This window comes from Mauremys reevesii, linkage group 2 (genome assembly GCF_016161935.1).
Source record: "Mauremys reevesii isolate NIE-2019 linkage group 2, ASM1616193v1, whole genome shotgun sequence".
Taxonomy (NCBI): domain Eukaryota; kingdom Metazoa; phylum Chordata; order Testudines; family Geoemydidae; genus Mauremys; species Mauremys reevesii.
Genome location: NC_052624.1, coordinates 121,137,938 through 121,164,681, shown reverse-complemented (window position 1 = coordinate 121,164,681; position 26,744 = coordinate 121,137,938). Strand labels below are relative to the sequence as shown.

Genomic DNA, 26,744 nt, shown 5'->3' with positions numbered 1-26,744 from the left:
AAGATATACTGGATAAGACACAGTAGCTGCTAACTGGTCTTGTTGGACTCTTTCTAGTCCAGCATATGCACAGACTGGAGTTGTGATGTCAAATACATTATACCTGCATATGTAGAAATATCCCTTAACAGAACAACAGGCCATATGAGAGGCTCTCCAAGTCCTGGATTCTTTATGATATACAAAAAGACTCTGGTAACTCCAGGCTTTCCTTATAAATGTTTCTTTCCAGGTAACCAATTGAATGGACAGCTGCTAATTTATCAAATAGTTTGCCAAAAGGATTAAACACAGGTACAGACAAATTAAAAGAAATACATAGGATACTGGCCATTGTGATACAGTTAATTTTACAGGCATCATCATTGGGATGTGATGTTACTGACCCCAAGTTTTTGATGGTGTTAAATGGCTTATATGTTCGAACATAGGACCAATCTATAGGCTGATTTCCCTTGGCACATTTAGGACAATACCACTTGGACATTTGTTCATCTTTAATTAAGCTAGGCACTTTATTTCCCTTAAGAAACTTTAATATCTCATCTACAACTTGTAATACATAACTATCATCAGCAGTACAAATTGTTTTCTTATCTATGCATTTATCTTTCCACTTTGAACCTTTCAGAGTAATAATTTCTTGGGTTAACCCATCTATTTCATTGATCATTGGTGGAAGTACTATATCAGTCTCCTTATAATTAAAATAGCTAACTTGTCTTTTGATTTTCTAAACCTGATTCAGAAAGGCCCAAAATAGATATAATTATTTCATTTAGGCTTTGTAACCCTCTTGTTCTAAAAATACCCGAGGAAAATACCTTTTCATACCCTCAGTAGTACCACTTATTTGATTATGATATACAGCTATTTTTAAAAATAACCCAGAAGTGTACCATCTGGACACACTAGTAGCATCACAAAAAACCAATCTCTGCCATATTCCAATGTGACAAATTTAAAACACATACTTTGTAAATTAATCAATGTCCCAGGTATTGGAGCACCGCTGAGTTTACTCTTTGGACCTGGTTCAACTTCTGGGACAGGAAGTGTGTTCTACAGTTGTCGCCACAGTAGTTGCTGTGAGCAGGTCCACCATCCATAGGATAATTATTTTCATTTTTGGTATAGTGGACCCTGTGGGTCACTCTTTCTATAGGTAGGTTATTAATACTTCAAAAAGCTAAGTTCTTAATCAACAAGGGACTGTTACTGGCAAAACCATACACCCAATGTCTATTTGTACTTTCAGTTGCATGTTGTATTTCATTATTACTTTTACCAGTGCTATCATGTTTACACATCAAATACAATACAGAAGATTTTGTCCATATAAAATATATTCCAGTGGAGTTGTGCATTCCTGTGAGATGATATGTTACTGGGAGCAACACATTGTTTCCTACGATCCCCATTACTGCAGATTTATGAATGTTGAGATATGCATTTCCTTTGCCAAGTCCTGGAAAATAGATCCATAGGGACAGTGCCAGGAGCACCTTGCCATCCATGGCTTCTCTTTCTGCCAGGAACAGCTTAAACTGGTTAACATAATACATAATATGAGTATCACTCTTAGTATCAATAACCTGATTTTATACAAAAAAGTTTACTTTTGATCCCTGCTTCCCCCCTTGTGGATGTTTGGTTTTGGAAAAAAATATATAATTTTTTTAGAATAAAGGAAGGAGAGGAAGGAGGTAGAGAGGTTACAAATTTAACTTTAAAATCCAAATTAACACAGTTCTTTTAGTATCTGCTGGTATGTCTACACTACCTGCTGGATCGGTGGGTAGTGATCAATCTATTGGGGAATCGATCCCCAATCACTCTGCTGTTGACTCCAGAACTCCACCACGGCGAGAGGCGGAAGCGGAGTCGACGGGGGAGCGGCAGCGGTCAACTCGCCGCCATCCTCACAGCCAGGTAAATCAACGTAGGGAGGTGGTGGAATCTCCTTCCTTAGAGGTTTTTAAGGTCAGGCTTGACAAAGCCCTGGCTGGGATGATTTAGTTGGGTTTGGTCCTGCTTTGAGCAGGGGGTTGGACTAGATGACCTCCTGAGGTCCGTTCCAACCCTGAGATTCTATGATTCTATGATTGTATGCCGACTTCAGCTACGCTATTCGCGCGTATAGCCCTAGCCTGAAATAACAACTGAGTTATTTGAAACCTAATATAATGTTACCAAGGAAAGAAATTTAAGGAAGCTTCTTTCACCCTTATTGCCTGGTAATTTTATTTTCACACAGAGACAGTCTAGCTACAGGAAGTGAGTGTGTAATACGCAGGGCAGATTTAACAAATTTAGGAACACCCAAAGTTAAATGACAAACACAAAATAAGCCATTAAACTATACATTTTCACAAAGTGTTAACAATACAGAACAATTCCACATTTTGAAAAAATACCCAACAAGATAACTGTAACCTTAGTGTTAATCATTTAAGAAATAACAAAATAGTTTTAGTAGCTGGTAACTGCTAAATCAGCATTAATCTTTAAAAATGCAAAAATTACACTGATCTCTATATAAAAATAAATTATTGAATTTAATTGCAAGATGCTAGATTTAAAATTTATAACACAGTCCAATTATAGATCCTAGGATAAAATTTTGTGCTTAAGACTGCTTTCAAGGGAAGCAAAATAATATTCAGATAATAGTAATACATGAGCTGGTGTGTACCCATTGAAAAAATAATGTCAGAGAAAAAGGAATTTCTAAGTGCATTAGAATTAGATAGAAAAAGCAAAGCACTTCAATACACAAGGCATACCAAGAAGTTATTTTTAACAGTGCTCATAAGAGGTTATCTGTCTGCATTTAGCATGATTTATCAAGGATTTCTGACTCACCAGAGTGATTTTTCTTAGCAGTTTTATAAACACCTTTAAAATTGTCAGCCTCGCTCTCTACCATTCTAACTTCCTGCCATTCTTTCGAGTATGCTGTGGCTGACTTTCCCTGATCTTATCTCTTGCTTTTTGTAAAATGCATGAAAGTATAAATGAAATTTTTGGGGTCAAAACAAAATGAAAAATTTTGTTTCAACATTATCAAAATATTTATACTTTTTTTTGTTCAGTTAAAACTATTTGGCAAACTTGAACCATGTTCATAAATAAATTCGGGTCTACCAAAACTGCATTGTGGCAAACTGTTTATCCAAAAAAAAAAATTGTCCAGCTGGGACATGGAGCGCAGAGGTAGGACATGGAGTTGCACAAAACTTGCAAGTGTGTGGTGGGAAGTACTGACATAGGTGTTTGTGTATTGGAAAGTGTTGGGTCATGGGTTAGGTGGTTGTCTGGGTGGGTAGATGTGTCTTGGATAGACTAGGGCCACTACTGGACCCCTTACCTTCTGTTCCTTCCACCTGCTCCTCATATCTAGTTGGAGGTGCAGCTAGAGGGATTGCAGAATGTCTGCCTGGCTGCTTGCAGAGCAGGTGCCACATCCACCTCTAGAACAACTTAACAATGGTTGTGATGGGTTCTATGAAAGAAATGTTCCAGAGTCTAATTCAACCACAGCTATTGGACTTGGACCAGAAATTAATACAGTGAAGCCCTATGGCCTGCATTATACAGGAGTTCAGTCTAGATTATCAGAATGGTCCCTTCTGGCCTTAAATTCTGTAAATCCAATCTATAAAAAGGGGAATTAGGACAATTTATGGAATTACAGACAAGTCAGTTTAACTTCAGTTCCCAGAAAGATAATGGAGCAAATAGTAAGCAAGCAATTTGCAAACACCTAGAAGATAATAAGGTGATAAGTAACAGTCAGAATGGATTTGTCAAGAACAAATCATGTCAAACCAACCTAATACCTTTCTTTGACAATGTAACAAGCCTTGTGGATGGGGGGGAAGTGGTAGACGTGGTATATCTTGACTTTAGTAAGGCTTTTGATACTGTCCTGCATGACCTCCTCATAAACAAACTAGGAAAATACAACCCAGATGGAGCAACTATAAGGTGGGTCCATAACTGGTTGGAAAACCATTCCTAGAGTGTAAGTTATCAGTGGTTCACAGTAAAGCTGGAAGGGGATATTGAGTGGAGTCCCACAGGGATAAGACTTGGGTCCGGTTCTGTTCAATATCTTCATAAGTGATTTAGATAATGGTGTAGTACACTTATAAAGTTTGTGGATGATACCAAGCTGGGAGGTATTGCAAGTGCTTTTGAGGATAAGATTAAAATTCAAAATGATCTGGAAAAAATAAAGAAATGGTTATGACATAAATGGAATGAAATACAGTAAGGACCAATGCAAAGTGCTTCACTTAAGAAGAAATAATCAATTGCACACATACAAAATGGGAAATGGCTGCTTAGGAAAGAGTACTGCAGAAAGGGATCTGAGGGTCATAATGGATCATAAGCTAAATAAGTCAGTAGTGTAACACTGTTGCAAAAAAAAGCAAACATCACTCTGGATGTATTAGCAGGAGTGTTGTAAGCAAGACTTGAGAAGTAATTCTTCCAATCTACTTCATGCTGATACGGCCTCAACTGGAGTATTGTGTTGAGTCCGGGCACCACATTTCAGGAAAGATGTGGACAAATTGGAGAAAGTCCATAGGAGAGCAACAAAAATGGTTTAAGGTCTAGAAAAGGTGACCTATGAGGGAAGATTGAAAAAAATGGTGTTTGTTTAGTCTGGAGAATGGAAGACTGAGCGGGGAAATTATAAGTTTTCAAGTACATAAAAGGTTGTTATATGGAGGAGGGTAACAAATTGTTCTTTTTAACCTCTGGGGATAGGACAAGAAGCTTAAATTGCAGAAAGGGTGGTTTAGGTTGGATATTAGGAAAAACTTCCTAATTGTCAGGGTATTTAAGCATTGGAACAAATTTTTTATAGAGGCTGTAGAATCTCCATCATTGGAGGTTTTTTAAGAGCAGGTTAGACAGGCACCTGTCAAGAATGGTCTAATAATTATTTAGTCCTGCCTTGAGTGCAGGAAACTGGACTAGATGACCTATTGAAGTTACTTGTGATTCTACACTTCTATGATTCTATGAAATCTGTGGTGGCTGGCAGAAGCAGGAATGCCAGGCCACTCTTTGAGGCCCACTGAATGTGTGACATTACAGCAAAGCAGAAACACAAAAAAAAGGAGCAGGGAAACAAAGTCCAAATCTCTGGCCAGTTGTGTAAAATCTCCTTCCACCGCTGATCAATTCTCCCTCAAATTTCCTGCTGGAACCTGACAGCTTTGAATTATGTGCAATCCACCTCATTTTTAACTGATCCTACAGATTCCAATTGCTTTCAGAATGTTCTCTGAATCAAAAAGATTTATTTGGAAAATAGATTTTCTGTTAGGACTAACTAAAAAACCAAAAGAAACTTTTCTGCCCCAAAAAACAATTTTATGCCACAGCTTTGTATAGTTACCCTTTTTGAGCTGAGTAATGCTGACATTTTAGGTCCTGAAGATGGTTTTGTTCAGGAAGAGAAATTGATTTTTGATGCAATCCTGTTTATTTACAAAGAATTTATAAATTCCTGTTTTCCTGAACACAGGAGGAATCAAACAGCAGGATATGTTTCTTTTCTCACAGCTTCAAGCCCTTTTCATGCCAGCACTGAGCCCAAAAGCTCACCCTCTGAGCTTTTTCTCAGGGCATTGCTACCAGTGCTTCTGTGAGTGTGTGAGTGTGTGTTGTTTCTTTGCTGTTTTCTCATTCTCATCTTTCTGATTCTCTTTTACAGACAAACTTTTAAACAACAATACCCATTGAAACTCCTCTACCTACATATATCTCTGTTTTGGGCAGTAACGTATGCCTATGTTTTTGGTATTGTTTCAGCTACCTGCTTACATAAAGGATCTTAACGCTTTCTCATATTTATCCCAAGTGAAGATTATCTGTTATACCAAGTATTTTCAGAGAGGTTTAAAACAACCTGTAATAGTATATACATTTTACTAAAGATCAGATACTTGTGTACAAATCAAAATCAAAAGTCAAAATAGTAATGTCTAACTAAATTATAAACAATATGAACCTATTTAACTTATGAGCTAGAGGAGTGTAAGTTCTTGGTAAATAAGAAGCAACATTTAAAACATACCAGGCCCAATATCCTTCTCTTTTTACAATGACAGAAGGAAGCAAATGGACAATGAAATTGATTTAGTGGGCCCATGTGGTAAGGAGCAAAGAGCTCCACATGATGCTTCTTTCCTGAACCCATGGTCACCCCTCCATACAGACATATTGGAGGCTGTGTGGCTGTTGAGGATGTAGGAAGTGGTGTTTGGATAAAGTATATGAGGGGTGGAACTGGGGATCAACATTTCATACAACACGGTACCTTGAGATAGGCTGAAAATCTTTGGCAGATTTTTAAGGTCATTGTGGGCAGATGGGGTGGCTATCACAATAAGCTATCAGGGTGGAGAGATTGATTAATAGAAGCCAGACATATTGACAGGAAGTAGTTGTTACTTGGAGGAGGCATGGAAGGACAACTGTTCTCTGCTTGGGGACCCATGGGTTTTGGTCTGTGTTTCTTGTGTATCCCTGGTCTTCCCTTTTCAAGGACTGCTATCTTCATATACTTTAAAGGGTAGAACAGCATTGTTTGACAATGAAAAGACCGTCAAGAATATTGAGTAAGTATATTGGAAACAAATGGTTATTTTTCACCCCATGTGTGTTTTCCATGACATAGGATGGTTGAGCCCTTAGATAATTTTATAATAAAATAACTCAAGGTGTTGAATGAAACATGTTATTTACTACAAGGTATAAACATTATTAATATTGTGTTATGTTAGAGCTAGAGGCAATAGAGGTAGCTTTTTATGAAGTTGAGTTCAGTAATTAGTTCCTTTTTACCTCATCCAGACAAGTTTATTGATGTTATCACAACTTTGAGTTTAATGGCAGACATTTTAAGGCATTTTTTTCATTAAGTGTTGGCACTAATAAACCCTTTATTTGGCTAAATAGAGAAGATTGTTGACACTGAGCTTGTTCTAAAATAAAATGCATACAAAGAAAACTATTTTACATTTTACATTATCTCTTTTTTTTTGCTAATACAGAAGAACCCCTATTTTATGAACAAATTGGGGATTGAAAACTTCATAAATTGGAAAGTTAATAAAATTGAACATCTCAAAATTAGAGTAGGTCTGTTGCATAAATTAATGTATTGATTAGTCATTTACAGTGTACATAACAAATGGTAACAAATGTAGACAGTGTGTCTGATTTTTCTTTGTTTGAGAGAACTGAATCTCTTCTATTGCCACCAAACTCTCAATCTTTTCAAATCTGTATGTCTGCTTGAACAATGGCTGAAGTTCCTTTCTGAGGTAGAAAGATTACTTTGGTGGAAGAAAATGGTTCATGTAACAGGTCATTCATAAGATTGATGTTAATATAATCAGGGTTCTGTTGTATTACTGCCACAGAAACAAATGTGACAATGGCATCTTTGGGTTTTAGGTTAGCCCCATATAGAGACACTTACAGTGATCCAGTCTAGAAGTCACAAAGGTGTGGCCTAAAACAGCATGGGTCAGATCTAAAAGAAAAAACAGTCAAATACCTAGCCAGAACCACATGAAAAAAAGTGCTCTTTATCACTGATGACACTTGGGATTCCAGGAAAAGAGGCCCTAGAGCAGTCCCAAATAGTAGATCTCTGGCAGAAGGAGTGGAAAAACCACCTTCATGGGGATAAAAACTATCTTTGCCATACCTTCCAGATCCAATCTCCTATCATTAACTCTCAGCTTGTTTGGGCTGAACCTTGGCTAGGTTTCCACTGGTTTCTATGGCACTCAGGTTTTGGAAAGCAAATACATATAATTCAAATCTGATGAAAACAAGCCATAATAGTGTGTGCCATCTGCACATTGATAGCACCACAGACCAAATTGTGCCTGCAGCCTCATATACACATTGAGCAGGAGGAATGATTAAAACAGAGCCTTGTAGAATCCTGCACAAAAGAATATCTAAGGGCAGATGAGCAATTGCTCAAAACCACTCAGAGAGGAAAAAGCAATTCCCTTTCTCTGTTAGGAACTGGCGGTGAGTTAACAAAACCTCATGGTTCAAGTTTTAAAAGGCTGGTTGTATCATGATCAGTGGAACTGGAGTCAGATCCAGTTATTGACAGATCACCAGTGGAACAGGAAATAAAGGGAGTTAGACTGGCAGCAACTCAGCCACATGGCCAGAGCAGTCGACAGATTTTAATAAAGTTCCACTTCTTCAGCTTAACTTGCATTCAGCATCACTCATTGTGAGTGTAACACTGGTGACGGATTTAAAAAAATCAACATGGATTCCTGTTCACTGTTCATCATTAAGAACGTGATTCTCAACTAACTCTGAGACTAGAGTAATCTCCATGCCAAAACTAGGCTTAACTGCCAGTGGAAAGGGATCAAGGAAATCTCAAATTCCAGATGACTCCAAAATTTCCTTGCCACACACTTCACAATAAACTTCTCTATAAGGGGAAAATCTGAGAAAAGGCAATAATTTGTGAAAAGAATGAGGAGTACTTGTGGCACCTTAGAGACTAACAAATTTATTTGGGCATAAGCTTTCGTGGGCTAAAACCCACATCCAATGAAGTGGGTTTTAGCCCATGAAAGCATATGCCCAAATAAGTTTGTTAGTCTCTAAGGTGCCACAAGTACTCCTCATTCTTTTTGCTGATACAGACTAACATGGCTACCACTCTGAATAATTTGTGAGGTTTTGTTTGTGACATTCCTTCTTGAGTAAAGGCCTCACAACTGGTAACTTCATGGAAAGTGGTGTAACTCACTGAATTGAAATGGTATCAATCTTCACCATCGATGATTCAAACACATCCCCACTTGCTTTCAAGTGGGGTCAGCTTGCAGATTACAGGTCATCACTTTCTCGGCAGTTTCTGCAGCATAGTGATTAAAACTGGTTGAAACTCTGTTGCTTCTGTCACCGCCAGACATGGGTCTGCCTCATGACAATGGCCAGCCCAGTGCATTTGATATGTCTTATCTGTGAAGTAGATTGAAAATTCCCACAATATGAATGGTCTAAGAAGAGGTGATCTGGATTTGCTAGGTTGTCAACTATCCGAAACAGTTTCCTCCACCACAGTAATCACATAGGACTTCAAAAACATTTTATGCCAAAATTAGTTGTACTCAGAGTGCCATTTCTAAAATTGATGTTCTAACCTCTTCCCCATGTATTTCATGTGTGGTGGACCATCTTTAAAGAAAGGAGACCTGTGAGGTAGCTATATGGAGAGACGGTACCTAGGAAAAACTATACGGATCAATCATCATAGAATATCAAGGTTCAAAGGGACCTCAGGATGTCATCTAGTCCAACCCCCTGCTCAAAGCAGGACCAATCCCCAGACAGATTTTTGCCCCAGATCCCTAAATGGGCCCCTCAAGGATTGAGCTCACAATCCTGGGTTTAGCAGGCCAATGCTCAAACCACTGAGCTATCCCTCCCCCTGTTGATGACAGAATATAATGATGATGTCCTATCAAACATTTGATACAGTAGTCCAGGGATCAGCAACCTCTGGCACGCAGCTCACCAGGCACCTTGGCGGGCCATTCCAGTTTGTTTACCTGCAGCATCATCCCAGGCCAATGGGGGCTGTGGGAAGCAGCATGGACGAGAGATGTGCTGGGCGCGGCTTCCCGCCGCCCCCATTGGCCTGGGACAGTGAACCGCAGCCAGTGGGAGCCGCGATCGGCTGAACCTGCCAACACGGCAGGTAAACAAACTGGCCCGGCCCGCCAGGGTACTTACCCTGGCGAACCGCATGCCAGAGGTTGCTGACCCCTGGAGTAGTCTGTTAGGGTACATCTACACTACCCACCGGATCGGCGGGTTGCGATCTGTCTATCGGGGATCGATTTATCGCGTGTAGTGTAGACGGGATAAATCGATCCCCCATCACTCTCCCATCGACTGCTGAACTCCAGCAGTGCGAGAGGCGGAAGTAAAGTCGATGAGGGAGCCGCGGCCATCGATCCCATGCCGCGAGGATGCAAAGTAAGTAATTTTAATTCGATCTAAGATACGTCGACTTCAGCTGCGCTATTCTCATAGCTGAAGTTGCGTATCTTAGGGGACGTCCATACTACCCGCCCGGGTCGGCGGGTAGCGATCGACTTCTCAGAATTCGATATATCACGTCTCATCTAGACACGATATATCGAACTCCAAACGCACTCCCGTCGACTCAACTCCACCACCGTGAACGGCAGTGGCGGAGTCGACAGGGGAGCCGCGGACTTCGATCCCGCGCCGTGAGGACGGGTAAGTACTTCGAACTAAGGTACTTCAAGTTCAGCTACGCTATTCGCGTAGCTGAACTTGCGTACCTTAGTTTGAACCCCCCCCCGCAGTGTAGACCAGGCCTTAGATCAATCCCCCTCCCACCTCCAGTGTAGACCAGGTCCTAGAAGCAGTGTTCTCTTTTAGAGTTATGCTCAGAGATACACAAGATTTACACAAGAGATACTGTTGGATTTCAGAATAATGAAAGAAGTCCTTTACCCTGATGAAGGCAAAAGTGAACTCTGACTTCAAATCTTGAAGTGGTCTGCCGTGAAAACAGTGTCGACTTCAGTTCCCCAGTCATCAATCCCCACTCAAAGAGAAAATCCAGAGTGTGTCCAACTCTATGAGTGGAGTCTGAATTACTTAAAATAAGCTCCTGTGGTCACTCTGGACTGTGAGCAAACTCTGAAGAGCTCTTGTCTTGTGGATGTTGAAATTTTCAAATACAAATTTAGCAACCCAGATAAAAATCTCTGTCAGCTGGCTTTCGGTCAATTTCTGAAGTCCCTGTTACTCTACTCACACATGCTTCCTGTGGATTTTATATTTGTTCTTTCTTTGTCTATTTTGAAGTGAAATAAAAGTAATCAAAATTGAAAATAACATCACTAGAGTGGAAGGTGGGATTTAACTGTATTAAAAGAAAACAATCCAAGTCCTCTTGTATAATTTGTTACTGACCACATACACACGTGCTTGTATTGCACATACACACACTTAGATATACTTTCCCCATTACAATCACAGTTTCATATCCAATCCACCATACACCTGACTCCACTACAGTATCATTCCACATACCAGTTCTAATTCACCATTTCCTAATTTCCTCCCACATCACATGATTCAGAAATCAAAACACATTTCCCAGTCAAAGGAACCTTTCATTTTAGGCTTCTCCTTCTGCCCTTGGAACAGGTATCAGCTGTAAACAAAAAAGAGTGGAGGAGGAGAGGCTGTGATGGCAATGAGTCTTGGTGTGAGTCCATTGGTCCTGCCAAAGTGGATCCTGGATTTTAAAGTCTGGATTACTCTATTTTTCCCCCAAGATTAAACAACAAATAAAGGATGTGAGGGAAGGAATGTTATTTCCTATTGCATATCATCTCCACTGAGTATCCCAAGTATATAGAATTATTCTCTGTGCTCAGTATTACTATCTGTGGCCACTTTTCTGAGTATATAGTAATGCAAGTAATTAACTGATTTTTTAAAAAGTACTTGTTCTATTAGTTAGGGCTGCAAACAGCCCTTGCCTTGTTCACATGGTGTAACAGGGAGTTTCCTGTATAGTTCAAAGAGAGCTTGTGACATTTAGCTTGTTATCTGGACTAGCTGTTTTGCTTTTGTTTTAAAAGGTTCAGAATGAAAACATCAGAAAATTACATTTTTGAAAATGCAGGGAATAAATTGATGCTGACTTCAAACTTCTGCAGTTATGGCCCAGGTTTTTTTTTAAAGTTAGCCTCCCTTTCTGTACCTGCAAATTGCAGACACAAATAACTGCAAATCTGCACGCACAATTAAGTACTTAGATATCTAAATGATATAGGCCCCAATCCTGCAAGCAGCTGCATATGGATGGACCTCTGTATTCATGATGAGCTACATTGATTTCAGTGGCATTCCACTGGGGATAAAGTTTTGCATGGTGGAATTGCAGGATAGGGGCAGTAGATTATACCTGTAATTAACTCGGTAAAAGAGAAAGCCAGGAATGGCTGGGTTGAAAACCAGGCTTTGTTTACAAGATACAGGCAGAGTTACTCATTCCTCGGTAATTCTGGACAATTGTATCATCAGTTGCTCTGACGTGTGCTTTTCTCATACTTCTACAATGCAATGTTCCCCAAATGACTCAACTTAGAGTATGCTAAAGTCGTGCTTAATAATTTTGGTGAAAAGTTTAAATTCAATCCATGTACGAACAGAAAAGCATGTATATAGCATAATCCTAACTTTAAAATGGAACATAAAAAATTTATATGGACCCATAGGAAAAAACAAGGCTTGTTATTTTTAGATTTTTTTTCTTTTTTAATGAGTATGGACCCTTTTCTTCTTTTGATGACTGTCATAAAAATTTAACATTCATAATTTCCACTTGTGGTGATTCTGTCATAGTAGACATTTATTTACACAAATTACTGGTATTGAATTGAATTATATTCCTGCAACTCCTCTATTCATTGAATACATTTAATCTTTAATAGAAACAGACCAGTTTCTCATTCATACAGTATGTTGAAGCTATGAAATCAGAACAGAAAAACAAAAATGCCTTTAGACTAATTTGGAGCAAAAAACTAGATTATAAATGCTCCGATGTATTGCATATAGTGTCATACAAAGGACTATTCATTTTCAAATAGGTACATATTTATATAAATAGATACACAGATATCAATAACAATACAATCTACTTAAAAATAAGGGATGAAATCCCGGCTCCACTGACGTCAATGGCAAAATTCGAATTGACTTCAGTGGGGTCAGGATTTCATCCAAGGCCTGCAATCCTGCATATATTACCAATTCGTGGTTGGACAATGTTGCAGAACCACTTTTGACTTGATTGGTACAAGCCTCTTGATTTAGTACAGCATGAGCCTATAGGGGTTCAGCAAAAGGTGGCAAGACTATGCTGTTTACCTCCAACTTCAAATAGTTCTCACACTCCACAGCTGTATTGAATAGAATGTGTTCATCTTCTGTGTGAATCCCAGGATGGGGTTACACTGGCACTAGTTATGGTGTACTGATTTCCCTGCGACGCTGCAATGCTTCTGTGTGAACTAATTAAATTCCTTGCCATGGTGGAGTTGACTGTGCCAAAGCTGACAGTGTTCAGTGACTTCAACATCCTCTTAGCTAATGAATCTTTAGAATCAGCTCAGCTATGATGATTCTGGGACTGTCTATTGTGATTAATGGCACAATAAACAAAGTTGATCTCATTCTTGAGGTAGTGGATGGGCTAGAGTTGAAGGTTAGGCTGTTAAAATTAGGCTCAGGTCTCCTGTCTTTTGAGGATGAGATATTGTATCGCTAAAGGGAAAGGGACTTGTTTTAATGGCCCATTCTCAAAGTCTAATGGACTGCTTCTAGGAAACCCACCAGGAAGATATTATTCCTCTGACAGACTATTCTATCTAAGTTTCGGTAGGATCTTGCAATAATTGTTTATCCTCAACTATCATTAGGGTAGCCACTTCAGTGCTCTCTTCTCCAGTTTTTTTTTTTCATAGCTCATCTGCAGCAGCTGAAGGAGGTAGGAAAATGTCTAGAGAATCAGTAAAAGAATACTCTGGCTAAAGCTGATTCACTTTTCTATAGAGGGCTAGATCCACAAGTGTTTCACTACCATTATAAATGCTTACACTCCCACCATGACAAATGCTGACAGTGAGAAAGAAAAATTCTACAGTGACTTAGGGCTAGTCTACACTTACGAGCTGGGTCGACGCGGTGAGTTCGACTTCTCGGAGTTCGAACTATCGCGTCTAATCTGGACGCGATAGTTCGAACTCCGGAAGCGATAGTTCGAACTCTGGTACTCCACCACTGCAAAAGGCGGTGGCGGAGTCGACCTTGGAGCCACGGACTTCGATTCCGCGGCGTCTGGACAGGTGAGTAGTTTGAACTAGGGTACTTCGAATTCAGCTACGCTATTCATGTAGCTGAATTTGCGTACCCTAGTTCGACCCCGCTTCTTAGTGTGGACCAGCCCTTAGACAAACTCATGGTGTCCACACTAGTGCCAGATAAACTGATCATCATGGGGGACTTCAATGCAAGAGTTGAAAGTAATGCAGTAGTCTGGTGGCATGCCATCAGACAGCATGGAACTGCGAAAGAGAATAGCAGGGGAACTCTGCTACTCAGTGAATTTGTCAAGTGGCAACTAGTGATCACAGATACCTTTTCCAACCAACTAGACAAAAAGAAAACATCATGGATGAACCCTAGATCCGAACAATAGCATCTTATTGACTACATCATTATCCAGTGGTGAGATCTACAGCATTGAATCCTGGACATTGGCATGAGCTACTCCAAACTGCTATTGGTAATACAACTAGTGCATTGCAAGTCATAAACCAATCAATTGGCTCAATGTAAAGCCATTACAAGATGAAGGTACATCAGCACAGTAGGTGACTTCACAATATCAAGCAGCTCTCATCACAGCAAAATAATTTCACCAAGATTGGTTTGATGAGAATGACCCAGAAATACAATAGGTATTCACTGAAAAATATGAGATGCACTGTCAAATTCTTGCATTCCATGTCCCTGTGAGCACAGTAATGACATTCATGAATGTATGTTATGGCATCCAATCTAAGCTTAGAGACATACAGGATGAATAGTGGAATGCCAAGGCAGATGATATCCAGGGCTATTCTGACCATCATGAGACCAAGATTTCTATGCTGATTTGAAAGATGTATATAGTTCAACCCAAAGCACTACAGTGTCCCTGAAGAATGTGCATGGCCTAACACTAATCACTGACAAAGGATAAATCATTCAGAGGTGGCAGCAGCATTTCAGTGATTTTCTGAACACACTGTTCAATATAGCAGACGAGGCACGATAAGAATAATGATTAGCCAACATGTAATGACGATCAGTATCATGAAGAACTGCAGGCCCAGAATCTGATGTCATTCTCGAGGAAATATCTAAGTATGGAGGTGAGTCCTTGCTGACATGACTGAATGGACTCCTTCTCAATGTATATACAAACAAGGCCTCAAAGATAGTACCATTGTCACCATATACAAGAAGAAAGGTGAAAAGTCTGACTATGGCAACTATTGCAACATCTTGGTGTCAAACTGTCTAGAGTGGTTCACAACCATGAATGTTAACCTCAGGGCAGACTGTTAAGAAACAGGGCATGAACCCCAAACTCTTTGTGTGTTCTCCACTTACATTTCACAAAACATGTATTAAATGTGAGCTCCTCAAGCACTATAACAACCTTAACATGGAGTCATAGACAATCCCCTTGCTTACTCTTGTCTATCTTACTACCAAGGCAAGCTTGCCTTTTTTTTCAAAGGTGGCCCCTTACACTAAAAATAACAACAATATTTAGGTTACTCCCAGTCCCAAAGGTCTAGTCACTTACCCCAGTTCAATTGTACCTGAGATCCTATACCAGGGACCGGCAACCTTTGGCATGGCAGCTCCCACTGGCCATGGTTTGCTCCAGGCCAATGGGGGCTGCAGGAAGTGGTGTGGGCCGAGGGATGTGCTGGCCGCCGCTTCCTGCCACCCCTATAGGCCTGGAGTGGCGAACTGTGGCAAGTGAGAGCCGCGATCGGCCGAACATGCGGACGTGGCACGTAAACAAACCAACCCGACCCGCCAGGGTGCTTACCCTGATGGGCCGCATGCCAAAGGTTGCCGATCCCTGCCCTATACCAAAGACAATGCTTGTGGCCAATCCTATAATAAATTAACTAGAGATTTAGTAACTAAGGAAAAAAAAGAGTTATTTACAAGGCTAAAGCTGATAAGGATATACACACAAATGAGTTATAGTCTTAGTTTTCAAAATGTGATAACAGCTGCTGTAATATGCAAGCTCTATATTTCCTCTAGGGCTAACCCAGACCAAGCTCTGGGGACCCCTTGCTTATGCTTAGAAATCTTGCCCTTCCAACTCTAAGCAGCAAAGAGATATAGTTTCTTCCTGTTCACTATTTTTATTCCATTCCCCCAGAGTTCAAGCTGATGGGATAAGTCCCCGTGCATGTCTGCTCTTCATGGGTATTGGGGGAGCAATCAACAGTCTTTTGTCCACTGATGTTCCACAATGACTTGTCTGGTGTATATGAACCTTCTTTGGTTGGAGAGGAGATGACACTTCTTGTGGTAAACTGGGGGTTTACAGTTTTAGAGCAAACACTTAAATATGACCATATAACATGGGATACAGATGTTTTAAGTAAGATTAATACATGCAGCATCTGACAAGCATTTCATAAAGTCTAAACACCACACACATTCTTATAATGCTAATATCTGTTTTAACAATACTAACACACAGGTGAGCCAGCTGCATTCCAGCTATGCATTGTTCAGTGAGGCCTAAGGGCCTTCGCATGAGCTGGCACCTGGTTTGCCAGCATCACACTTGGTACTCTCCATGGATGGAAAGATTCTGGCCAAAATATTCTTTGATTTTCTACTAGACAACATTGCTAATTATGTGCCATCGGAGTCACAATGTGGTTTCAGGCCAACAAGAGGAATGTTAGACAATATTTGTAGCTTGTCAGATGCAGGGAAAATGCAGCAAACAGCAACAGGACCTTTACACTGTCTTCTTCAATCTGGCTAACACGTTTGACACAGTCAGTTGACCTGGATTTTGTCAATTATTATGTAAGTTTGGTTGTTTAGAAACATTTACCAACAATCTGAGGCTATTTCAAGATGGAATGCTTGGATGAGTCTGTGTAGATGGTTTTCTGTCTGACCCATTTCCTATCACTAATGGTATTAAGCAGGGCTGCATAACTGGTCTAACCCTATGCAGAAATGCTAGATCGGGGTGGGCAAACTTTTTGGCCCGAGGGCTATACTGGGGTTGCAAAACTGTATGGAGGGCTGGGTAGGGAAGTCCGTGCCTCCCCAAACAGCCTGGCCCCCACCTGCTATCCGTCCCCTCCCACTTCCCGCCCCTGACTGGACCCCTCAGAACTCCTGACCCATCCAACCCCCCCGCTCCTTGTCCACTGAATGCCCCCTCCCAGGACCCCCTGCCCCAATCTGCCCCCCGGGACCTCACCCCTATCCAACACCCCCGCTCCCTGTACCCTGACTGCTCCGACCCCTATCCACACCCCCAAACCCTGACAGGCCTCTGGGACCTCCATGTCTATCCAACCCCCGCCATTCTCTGTCTCCTGATCCCTATCCACACCCCTGCCCCCTGACAGGCTCCCTGGGACTCCCATGCTTATCCAACTCCCCCTGTTCCCCGTCCTCTGACCACCCCCCCAGAACCTCCGACGCATCCAACCACCCCCTTCTCCCTGACCCCTGACTGCCCCCCCGGGACCCAACTCCCCTTATCCAACCCCCTGGCCCCGTCCCCCTTACCATGCTGCTCAGAGCAGCATGTCTGGCAGCCGTGCCACTCAGCCAGAGCTGCCGCTCTTCTTGGCAGGAGCCCACCGCTTTGAGGCCCAGAGCGCTTCCAGCACGGCGGCGTGGCTATGGGGGAGAGGGGACAGCAGGAGAGTGGCCGGGGGCTAACTTCCCTGGCCGGGAGTTCCAGGGCTGGGCAGGATGGTCCCGCAGGCCGGATGTGGCCCACAGGACGGAGTTTGCCCACCTCTGTGCTAGATGATGCTACAGGAGACCTAAACGCAGGTATCAGGATGTTTCTGATCCTCTGGAAAATTATGCAACCTGAACAGGCTGTGATCTTCCACTAAGGTCTTTGAGACAATTGTCCATGAGCTGCTGTATGCCAATGACTGTGCTCTAGAGGCACATACTCACAAAGAGATACAATTGATTACAAACAGATTTATGGAGTTTGCAAAAAGATATGGGCTGACAATCAATCTGAAAAAGACAGAAGTCATGTATTAGCCCTGCATCAGTGAAATCCTATACAAAACCAAAAGACATCATCAGCACCATAGAACTGAATGCTGTTACAGACTTCTGGTATCTTGGCAGCACTTTGTCAATTATGCTACTATAGTGTGGTGTTTAGATGTTGCTTGTGATTATTAGAACTGGGAGCACTGGCTATTGGGAAAGGAGCTAACAAGTTGCATCAACAAAGCCAGTTCCTCATTTGGCAGAGGATGATGACACCAAAATGCCAAAGCAGTTGCTGTATGGCAAAGTGGGTAACTGCACATGAGGTGGCCAGAAGAAATGCTTCTAGGACACACAGAAGCATAACTTGAAGCAGTGCAACATTGATGTCGACAGCTGGAAGTCATCAGCAACAGATAGATCACACTGGTGAGCAGCAGTCAATGATGGGCTTATTCAGTTAGAGATTAATCGCTGTATGAATCTTGAAGCACAAAGTATGAATCATAAACAGTGGCAGATTCAGCAGGCACAGATTGTAATCCCTTCTTTGATAGTGAGCTATGCCTGCATTCAGTGTAGAAATGACTGGCACTCGCACATTGGCCTTTTAGCTACAATTGTAACCCTCAAGATGTAATACCTTCATCAGTATGATTTTAGGTCATGAAGGACAACAACAGGGGGTTATATCCACAAAGGGACTTAAGTACCTAAATCCAACATTTAGGCACCACTAAGATCCTAAAAAACCCCATACTCAGCTGCTCCCTAAGTTTCTGTTGCTCAAGTCCCCATGATACCTAACTTTCCATTGGTGGACATGTGCCAAACTGCCTAAATCCTGGTGCTGCTGAGTTGCTTGGCATCCTAGCTCACACTTAGGGTCCAATAGGATTCTCAAACCAGGCATTTTCCTGCCTATCTTGCTGTTGGCAGGGTGTTATCAAACAGGTTTTCTCAGCACACACCTAAGCCAAACAAGCAACATCCAGGGCCAACCAGATCAGGATATTTTTCAGGTAGGTCGGTGTGCATGAATGCCATTTAGAGGAGGGACTAGAACCAAAGTCTCCCATATCCCAGCTAAGTGCCCTGAGCACCAGACTATTAGGTATTCTAAAGCAGGTTTCTCTGTCTTTCCTGTTGAAGCTGTTTCATTTTGTACAAATAATTAAATATTCACTGGGCTGGACAGAGAGACAGACAGTGTAGTGGTGAGGACACTCCCTGGACTGTGCAAGGCCCAAGTTCTAGTTTGTGATCCAGGGAATATTTAATTGTTTATTCAAATTGTAACAGCTTCAACAGGTGAGATAGAGTGAGCCTCACTACACGATACCTAATAGACTGGGGGTCAGGGAGAGCTGGAGATCTGGATTGAAGTCCCTATTCCAAATAAGGCACAGCAAGAATTTAAAAACAGGTTTCTTACATCCCAGGCAAGTGCCCTTAACCACTGGACTATAGTGGTGTGGGGATTTCACTTCCCCACCCTTGTAGTGTGTGAAAAAGGGCTGATCTGACTTAGGTGCTTAATTCCAGGGAAGGGTCACAGCTGTGAATCCCAAGCGGAGTAAGGCACCTAACTAGCTTTAGGGCACATGGCTTAGGCCATACCCCTTGGTATTTCCTACTGGCTAGTTATTACAGCTCCATGCTCAGCTTGCTGGCTTCTGTGACTCCCTTTCTTAGGCACCTAACTCTCCCCATGCACTCTACAGGGAGCCTAGGAACTTACCTTGAAGCTGAGAATTCCCCTGGGTGGCAGGATGCCTTAAAGTTGGGCATGGCAATGCTCAGCTCAGTCTCTTTGTGGATCTACCTCAATGTGCACACACAAGCACCGTGTCTAGCTGAACCTTCTAAAAAACTCCTGTGTGTTATGAGAGCTCTGGCCTAACTTTTTGGATGTTTGGATTGTTGGATGGCTGAGTTATTTGCAATGAACATTTGAAACTCTGAGACCTCCAAATCTCTGTGAGGTCTCTGAAGAGTTTATAAACTTCTTAATAGCTCTGCTAGAATGCCTTTGAAAAGGGCAAACTCCATAAATTTAATAGCTTAGATCAGTAGTGGGCAACCTGTGGTGGGCCATGAGACAGTTTGTTCACATTGACCATCTGCAGGCATGGCCATCCGCAGCTCCCAGTGGCCACAGTTTGCCGTTCCCGGAATTTACTCTTAGCAGACACACATAGTGTAATTTTTAAGCTCCATAAACCAAACAACTTCCGTTCAAGGAGCTTACAAACATCACAGGCATAGCCTGCATAGTTTGTAAGTCCTTAAACCAAATAGCTCTGATTCCAGGAATCTAAAAGCTAGTTAGTAATTGTTTAAATATTTCTTGTTCTAGTTTAATGTTTGCTAAAATTATTCAAGACTATTTGGAAACAAAAATGTTTTTAAGGTGAAAGAACATTGTTTAGTTTAGATAAGTGCATCCAGAATGTATAGATGATAGGTAGGGGGAGCATTCTTCTTTGTTACATTAAATATTGTGTTTTGCAAGTACATTACAGTATACTGAATGTATCTAATGCACTGAATGCATAGTATTATAAACCTTGTTACTGTGATTCTCTACTAGATTTTTTATGTGCTTTTCAGATACAAAAATTGGTAATATGCAGAATGGAGTCATCAGCAGACCTGGAAAAATGCCCATCAATGCCCGAACTGAAATATCCATACTTCAAAAGGATGTTGAAAAATAAGAAAGGGTTCAGGAAAGAGCTCCAATAATGATTCAAGGTCTAGAAAATGTGTCTTGGAATGAGACACTATAGAAGCTCAATCTATTTAGTTTATCCAAGAGAAGGATAAGAAGTGATTTGATCACAGTCTACAAGTACAAACATGGAGAGAAGATTTCCAAATAGAAAGCTCTTTAATTTAGCAGCAAAAGGTATAAGAAGAACCTGGGTTTGGAAGCTGAAGTGAGATAAATTCAGAATGGAAATAAGGCACAACTTTTCAACAGTGAGGACAATTAATCATTGGCACAACTTACCAAGGCATGTGATAGATTCTTCATTACTTGAAGTCTTTAAATCAGGACTGGATGTCTTTCTAAAAAATATGCGTTGGTTACATCATAAATTATGGGCTAGTTGCAGGTATCACATGTTGAAATTCTATGACCTGTGTTTTGCAGAAAGCTAAACTTGATAGTCATAATGTTCTCTTCTGGCCTTAAAAATCTATAAATCTATGAAATTCTCCTCACTCCTTTTTTTCTCAGGCATCAGTATTGACTGTGATTCAGATTCTTATTGGTGTACTGATTACTGAAGTCTGCAGGCTGATAGGAGAAAATGGAATTGTCTGAGGGAATTATGTGCCAAAAATTAAAATTATGTGCACAATATTTTAAAATTCTGCAAATTTTATTTGTCAATAAATAAATGTGGTTCCAGCATGGCAGTGGGGAGCACAGGCCACTGGCTGCACTGAGGTACAGGGACTTGGCAGTGAGGCTGCACCTGACCCTGACACAGTGCAAGGGCTGGGCTTGACCCAGAAATACCCTGGGGCCCTGCCTCTCTGTGCCAGGTGCACCATGTATGGGTGGGCAGGCTCAGCCCAGCAGGATCCAAGTGTAGAGGGGCTTAGTGTGGGGAGATCCAGGTGTGGGGTGAGAGGTTTCTGTGTGGGGCGATCTGGGTGCAGCTGGCTCAATGGGAGATCTGGAAGCACAGGGGCTCATGGGGTGGGGGGAAGTTTCCAGGTGCGGAGGCAATGGGACTCTGCAGGGGATCCAGATGAAGGTAGTGGGGCTGAGCAGGGGGAGTGGGGATTGATAGGGTGGGAGTGGGAGGGAGTCCAGGTGTAGAGGGAGTCAGGGTTAGATGGGCCTACATAATGGGGGAGCCCCAGCTGCTGCCGAAGGAACGCTGCATGCCACTTTTCTTCTCAGTTGCCCTCCCCTCACTCCCACATTCCACTCTCCCATACCTATGCTATAATACATTAATAATTTATACCTATTTTATCCCCTTCCTTCCCTTCTACTCCCAGACTGCTGCACTGGGCAACACAGTATAGGGAGGAGGTGAGCAGCCCTCAGTGGTGAAAGAACAGGTTAAGGACTATTTAGAAAACCTGGACATGCACAAGTCCATGGGTCCAGACACAATGCATCTGAGCGTGCTGATGTAGTTGACTGATGTGATTGCAGAGCCATTGGCCATTATCTTTGAAAACCCGTAGTGATTGGGGGAGGTCCTGGACAATTGGAAAAAGGCAAATATAGTACCCATCTTTAAAAAAGGGAAGAAGGAGAATCCAGGGAACTACAGACCGGTCAGCCTCACCTCAGTCCCTGGAAAAATCAAGAAGCAGATTCTCTAGGAATCCATTTTGAAGAACTTGGAGGAGAGGAAGGTGATCAGAAACAATCAACATGGATTCACCAAGGGCAAGTCGTGCCTGACTAACCTAATTGCCTTCTATGATGAGATAACTGGCTCTGTGGATATGGGGAAAGCGATGGACGTGATTTACCTTGACTTAAGCAAAACTTTTGATATGGTCTCCCACTGTATTCTTGCCAGCAAGTTAAAGTTAAAGAAGTATGGATTGGATGAATGGAGTATAAAGTGGATAGAAAGCTGGCTATATCATCAGGCTCAATGGGTAGCGATCAATAGTTTGATGTCTAATTGGCAGCTGGTATCAAGCAGAGTTCCCCAGGGACCAGTCCTGGAGCTGGTTTTGTTCAATATCTTCATTAATGATCTGGCTGATGGGATGGATTGCACCCTCAGCAAATTCGTGGATGACACTAAGCTGGGGGGAGAGGTAGTTACACTGGGGAGTAGGTATAGGGTGCAGAGTGACCTAGACAAATTGGAGGATTGGGCCAAAATAAATCTGATGAGGTTCAATGAGGACAAGTGCAGAGTCCTGCACTTAGGAAAGAAAAATCCCATGCACTGGTACAGGCTAGAGATCAACTGGCTAAGTGGCAGTTCTGCAGAAAATGACCTGGGGATTACAGTGGACGAGAAGCTGGATATGAGTCAACAGTGCACCCTTGTTGTCAAGAAGGCTAATGGCATATTGGGTTCCATTATTAGGAGCATTGCTAGCAGATCGAGGGAAGTGATTAGTCCCCTCTATTCGGCACTAGTGAGGTCTCATCTGGAGTATTGCGTCCAGTTTTAGGCCCCCCACTAAGGATGTGGACAAACTGGAAAGAGTCCAGGGGAGGGCAACAAAAATGATTAGGGGGCTGGAGCACACGACTTACGAGTAGAGGCTGAGGGAACTGGGCTTATTTAGTCTGCAGAAGAGAAGAGTGAGGGGGGATTTGTTAGGAGCCTTCAACTACCTGAAGGGGGATTCCAAAGCGGATGGAGCTTGGCTGTTCTTAGTGGTGGCAGATAACAGAACAAGGAGCAATGGTCTCAAGTTGCAGTAGGGGAGGTATAGGTTGGTGTAGGTAGGAAACATTATTTCACTAGGAGGGTGGTGAAGCACTGAATGGATTCCCTAGGGAGGTGGTGGAATCTCCATTCTTAGAGGTTTTTAAGGCCCGGCTTGACAAAGCCCTGGCTGGGATTATTTAGTTCGTGTTGGTCCTGCTTTGAGCAGGGGGTTGGACTAGATGACCTCCTGAGGTCTCTTCCAACCCTAATCTTCTATGATTCTATGTAGAATCTAAAGTTTTACATTGTTTTGTTTTTGAGTGCAGTTATGTAATAAAAACAATCTACATGTGTAAGTTGCACTTCTAGGATAAAGAGATTGCTCTACAGTACTTGTATGAGGTAAATTGAAAAAAATCCTCTTTCTGTTGCTTAGCATTTTTACACTGCAAATATTGTAATAAAAATAATAGTATAAAATGAGCACTGTACACTTTGTATTCTGTGTTGTAATTGAAATCAATATATTTGAAAATGTAGAAAAACGTCCACAATATTTAATAAATTTAAATTGGTATTCTATTGTTTAACAGTGCGATTAAAGCTGTAATTAATCCTGATTAATTTTTTAATCACAATTAATTTTTTTGTGAATTGCATGAGTTAACTGCAATTAATTGACAGCCCTGCTCTAAACCTTTACATTTTCTAACCTTTTTTTTCTTTCTCATACAGAACTCTTTTCTATAATTATTTTCATGGCCTGTTGTGGGATCACGTCTCTTTTTCCTCCTTTTTTTGATATGGTGTAATGAGAGCTGAACACAGTATTACCAGTATATGATTAGTTTCTATAATCATATATGCTATAATTGAATATTTTCGGTTTTTATTTCCTGTTCCATTCTTTGCACATCAAAATGTTTTGTTTGCTTTTGTGACCTTTATTTACTATTCTGTTGGCACATTCAAAGAATTCCAGTAGAGTGGTGATGCATGATTTACCTTTACAGAACCACACTTGGTTTGTCTCTTTTGTATCATGTTTTGTGATTGTCTCTTCTGTATTGTTTCAGTTAATTTACTTGGTAGTCCCTTTACTATCTAGCAATCTAATTGACCCACTGATTCTCTGAACTCTTGTGCTTATGATAGACTTAAATAATTTCTTACTTGTTTGTTTTTCTGTCTTTGGTTATTTGCTCTTCAAATTCCTTCTTAGGCCTCGCAAATTTCCAATTTACTTTTTACATGCCATAATTTTTTTCCTTTTTATTTGCTTAACGTAGGTTGGATTTCCATTTCCAAGGATACCTGTTTGGCTAGAATAATCTCTTGTATTTCCTCTCTGACATTTTATCATGTAAAATCATTCCTGAAGGACCAACAATTTCCCTGTGTTACCTGAATGCTTTTAATAACTAAATATTATTTTCTCTTTAGCGATGTGGGTACTTACTGAAAGGGGAGAAGGAGAATTACATAAGGGACAGGGAAACTAGGTTGAGAGTCACCGAACCACAGTGGAGGCACCTTGTCTCTTTCAATTGGCAATCCCTAGGTTCTGCTCTGTGCATGTGTATAGTGGGTCAGTTCTGGCACTGCCCTGTCATGTTGTCCTTCAAAGTTGAAAGCAAAAGAACACTTACACTAATATGACTCAAAAGCTTATCCTGAGTACAGTATAGCTGACATTAGCCATATTTTGGCAAGCAAACTGCAACATAAATGAATCCAGAGGCTCATAAGCAAATGAAGGAAAGCATTCACCAAGTTTGATTTTTGTTCTTGTCAATTTTAGTTACTTTTATAAATCTGTGTCTTAGAAAATCATCCAGCTTGGCCTGAATATTTCTTGGAAACCTAAGTTTCACTCAGTCCCAACAAACTTTTGTTTATTAGTCCAGGATTTATAGTTTTCAGTAAAAATAAATTATGTTAGGTGCAGGAGGTTTTCTGCCAGACTTTGGAATATCTTCTGAAATTCTGAATATCTGGACTGAAATTTTCAATATTAATGCTATAATTGGCTTTAACCTAGGAGCAGTAACTCTGCTGGTTCTGAGATCCTCATCCAAGACTTTCATATTCAAAGCAATGTTCACGTAGGGGCTGAACTTACTCAGCACATATAATGCAGAACAATGAGACACTCCATGTGAGTAGCATGGAGGAATGGGTGTTGGCAGTTAAATGTAGGAAACGGAGTCACCCAATTTAGGCTTAATCAATTTTTGCCTTTATCTATACAATTTCAAAGAGAATTATTGTCAGTTATAGTGTCTGGACATACATTTATGCCAGACAATAACAGACAAGATGGAATTGGTAAATGGGCTAAAATTACTGCATTTTGGGGCAGTGGAAAGTCCTTCCACCTTCCATGATGGTTGCCCATCCTCTGATCTCCTGGTCTGGACCTTCAGTCCTGTCCTTCAGTTTCTAGTCCAGTGTTTCTCAGGTTTGGGCCCACATTCACTTTGATTTTTATATATTTTCACATTTTGCACTGCTCAACTTTTCTCCAGTCAGTGTCTAAGACATTACCTATTGATTTTTAATGTAAACCATACATTACACAAGCACAGGCTTCAGTTACCCAATTTCTGCATTTTTCCTGCTAGTTATGCAGTTTCTGGGTCATGTTGTTCTCTGTCATCCTGTTCACAGAAAAGGGATTTTTTAAATTTATCATTACATGTTTATGTACCTATTACTTACATCTTCCAACAAGATACACTACTTATCTTGCCAGAAATAATATCATTTTAAACAAATCAGCAATTTATATAAAAGAAAAATTGTCAGTAACATGCTCATGCCAGGCAAGGACTTGTCCTAAGTGTTACCTTATCTATAAAAACAACGAAGAGTCTGGTGGCACTTTAAAGACTAACAGATTTATTTGGGCATAAGCTTTTGTAGGTAAAAATCCCACTTCTTCAGATGCATCTACAGATTGCAGATTGCATCTGAAGAAGGCATGGGAACACCACTGGGACTATTAAAGCACAGCAGAGAATGTGTTTTAAAATTAAGCATACTCCAAACTTCAGAATTTGAACTACTTAACTGTGCAATCATACACATGTAGTCCTCTTGGGCTCAATTCTTTGCTCAGGCGTAATTGGAGTGTGGGAGGGAGAACAGGGAGTAAATTATAATGCCCTGGTTTTTCAGTGTCAGATCCCAGGGTAAGTTAAAGCTGCAGCGGGGCAGCTTTAACTGATGCTGATACAGCTGTGAGGTCCTCAGGGACATTATGCCAGTAGAAAGCACCCCTAGTGAAGTTTTACTTCATCACACCCAATTCCCTCCCATCTTCTTCCCTGATGTACCCCCTTCCTTCCAGCCTCTTCTCCCATTTCCCCAACTCATATGCCAGGTGGTACAACTGGCATAGGAGGCAGAAGAACCACCTCGACCTGCTTAACACCAGAGAAT

General features: G+C 41.2%; 1 protein-coding gene across 3 annotated transcripts in view; it reads right to left on the bottom strand.

The window, feature by feature from the left end:
• The window catches only part of IRX2 (iroquois homeobox 2), a 126,449-nt gene that overhangs the window by 75,079 nt on the left and 24,626 nt on the right, over positions 1-26,744 (bottom strand). Inside the window, exon 5 of one of the 3 annotated variants that reach the window (XR_005594209.1) lies at positions 25,919-25,960. The exons of the other annotated variants lie outside the window; for them this stretch is intronic. The gene's annotated coding sequence lies outside the window, so the exon portion shown is untranslated. Of the gene's footprint in view, positions 1-25,918; positions 25,961-26,744 lie in introns of those variants that run through there. 3 annotated transcript variants of the gene reach the window in all.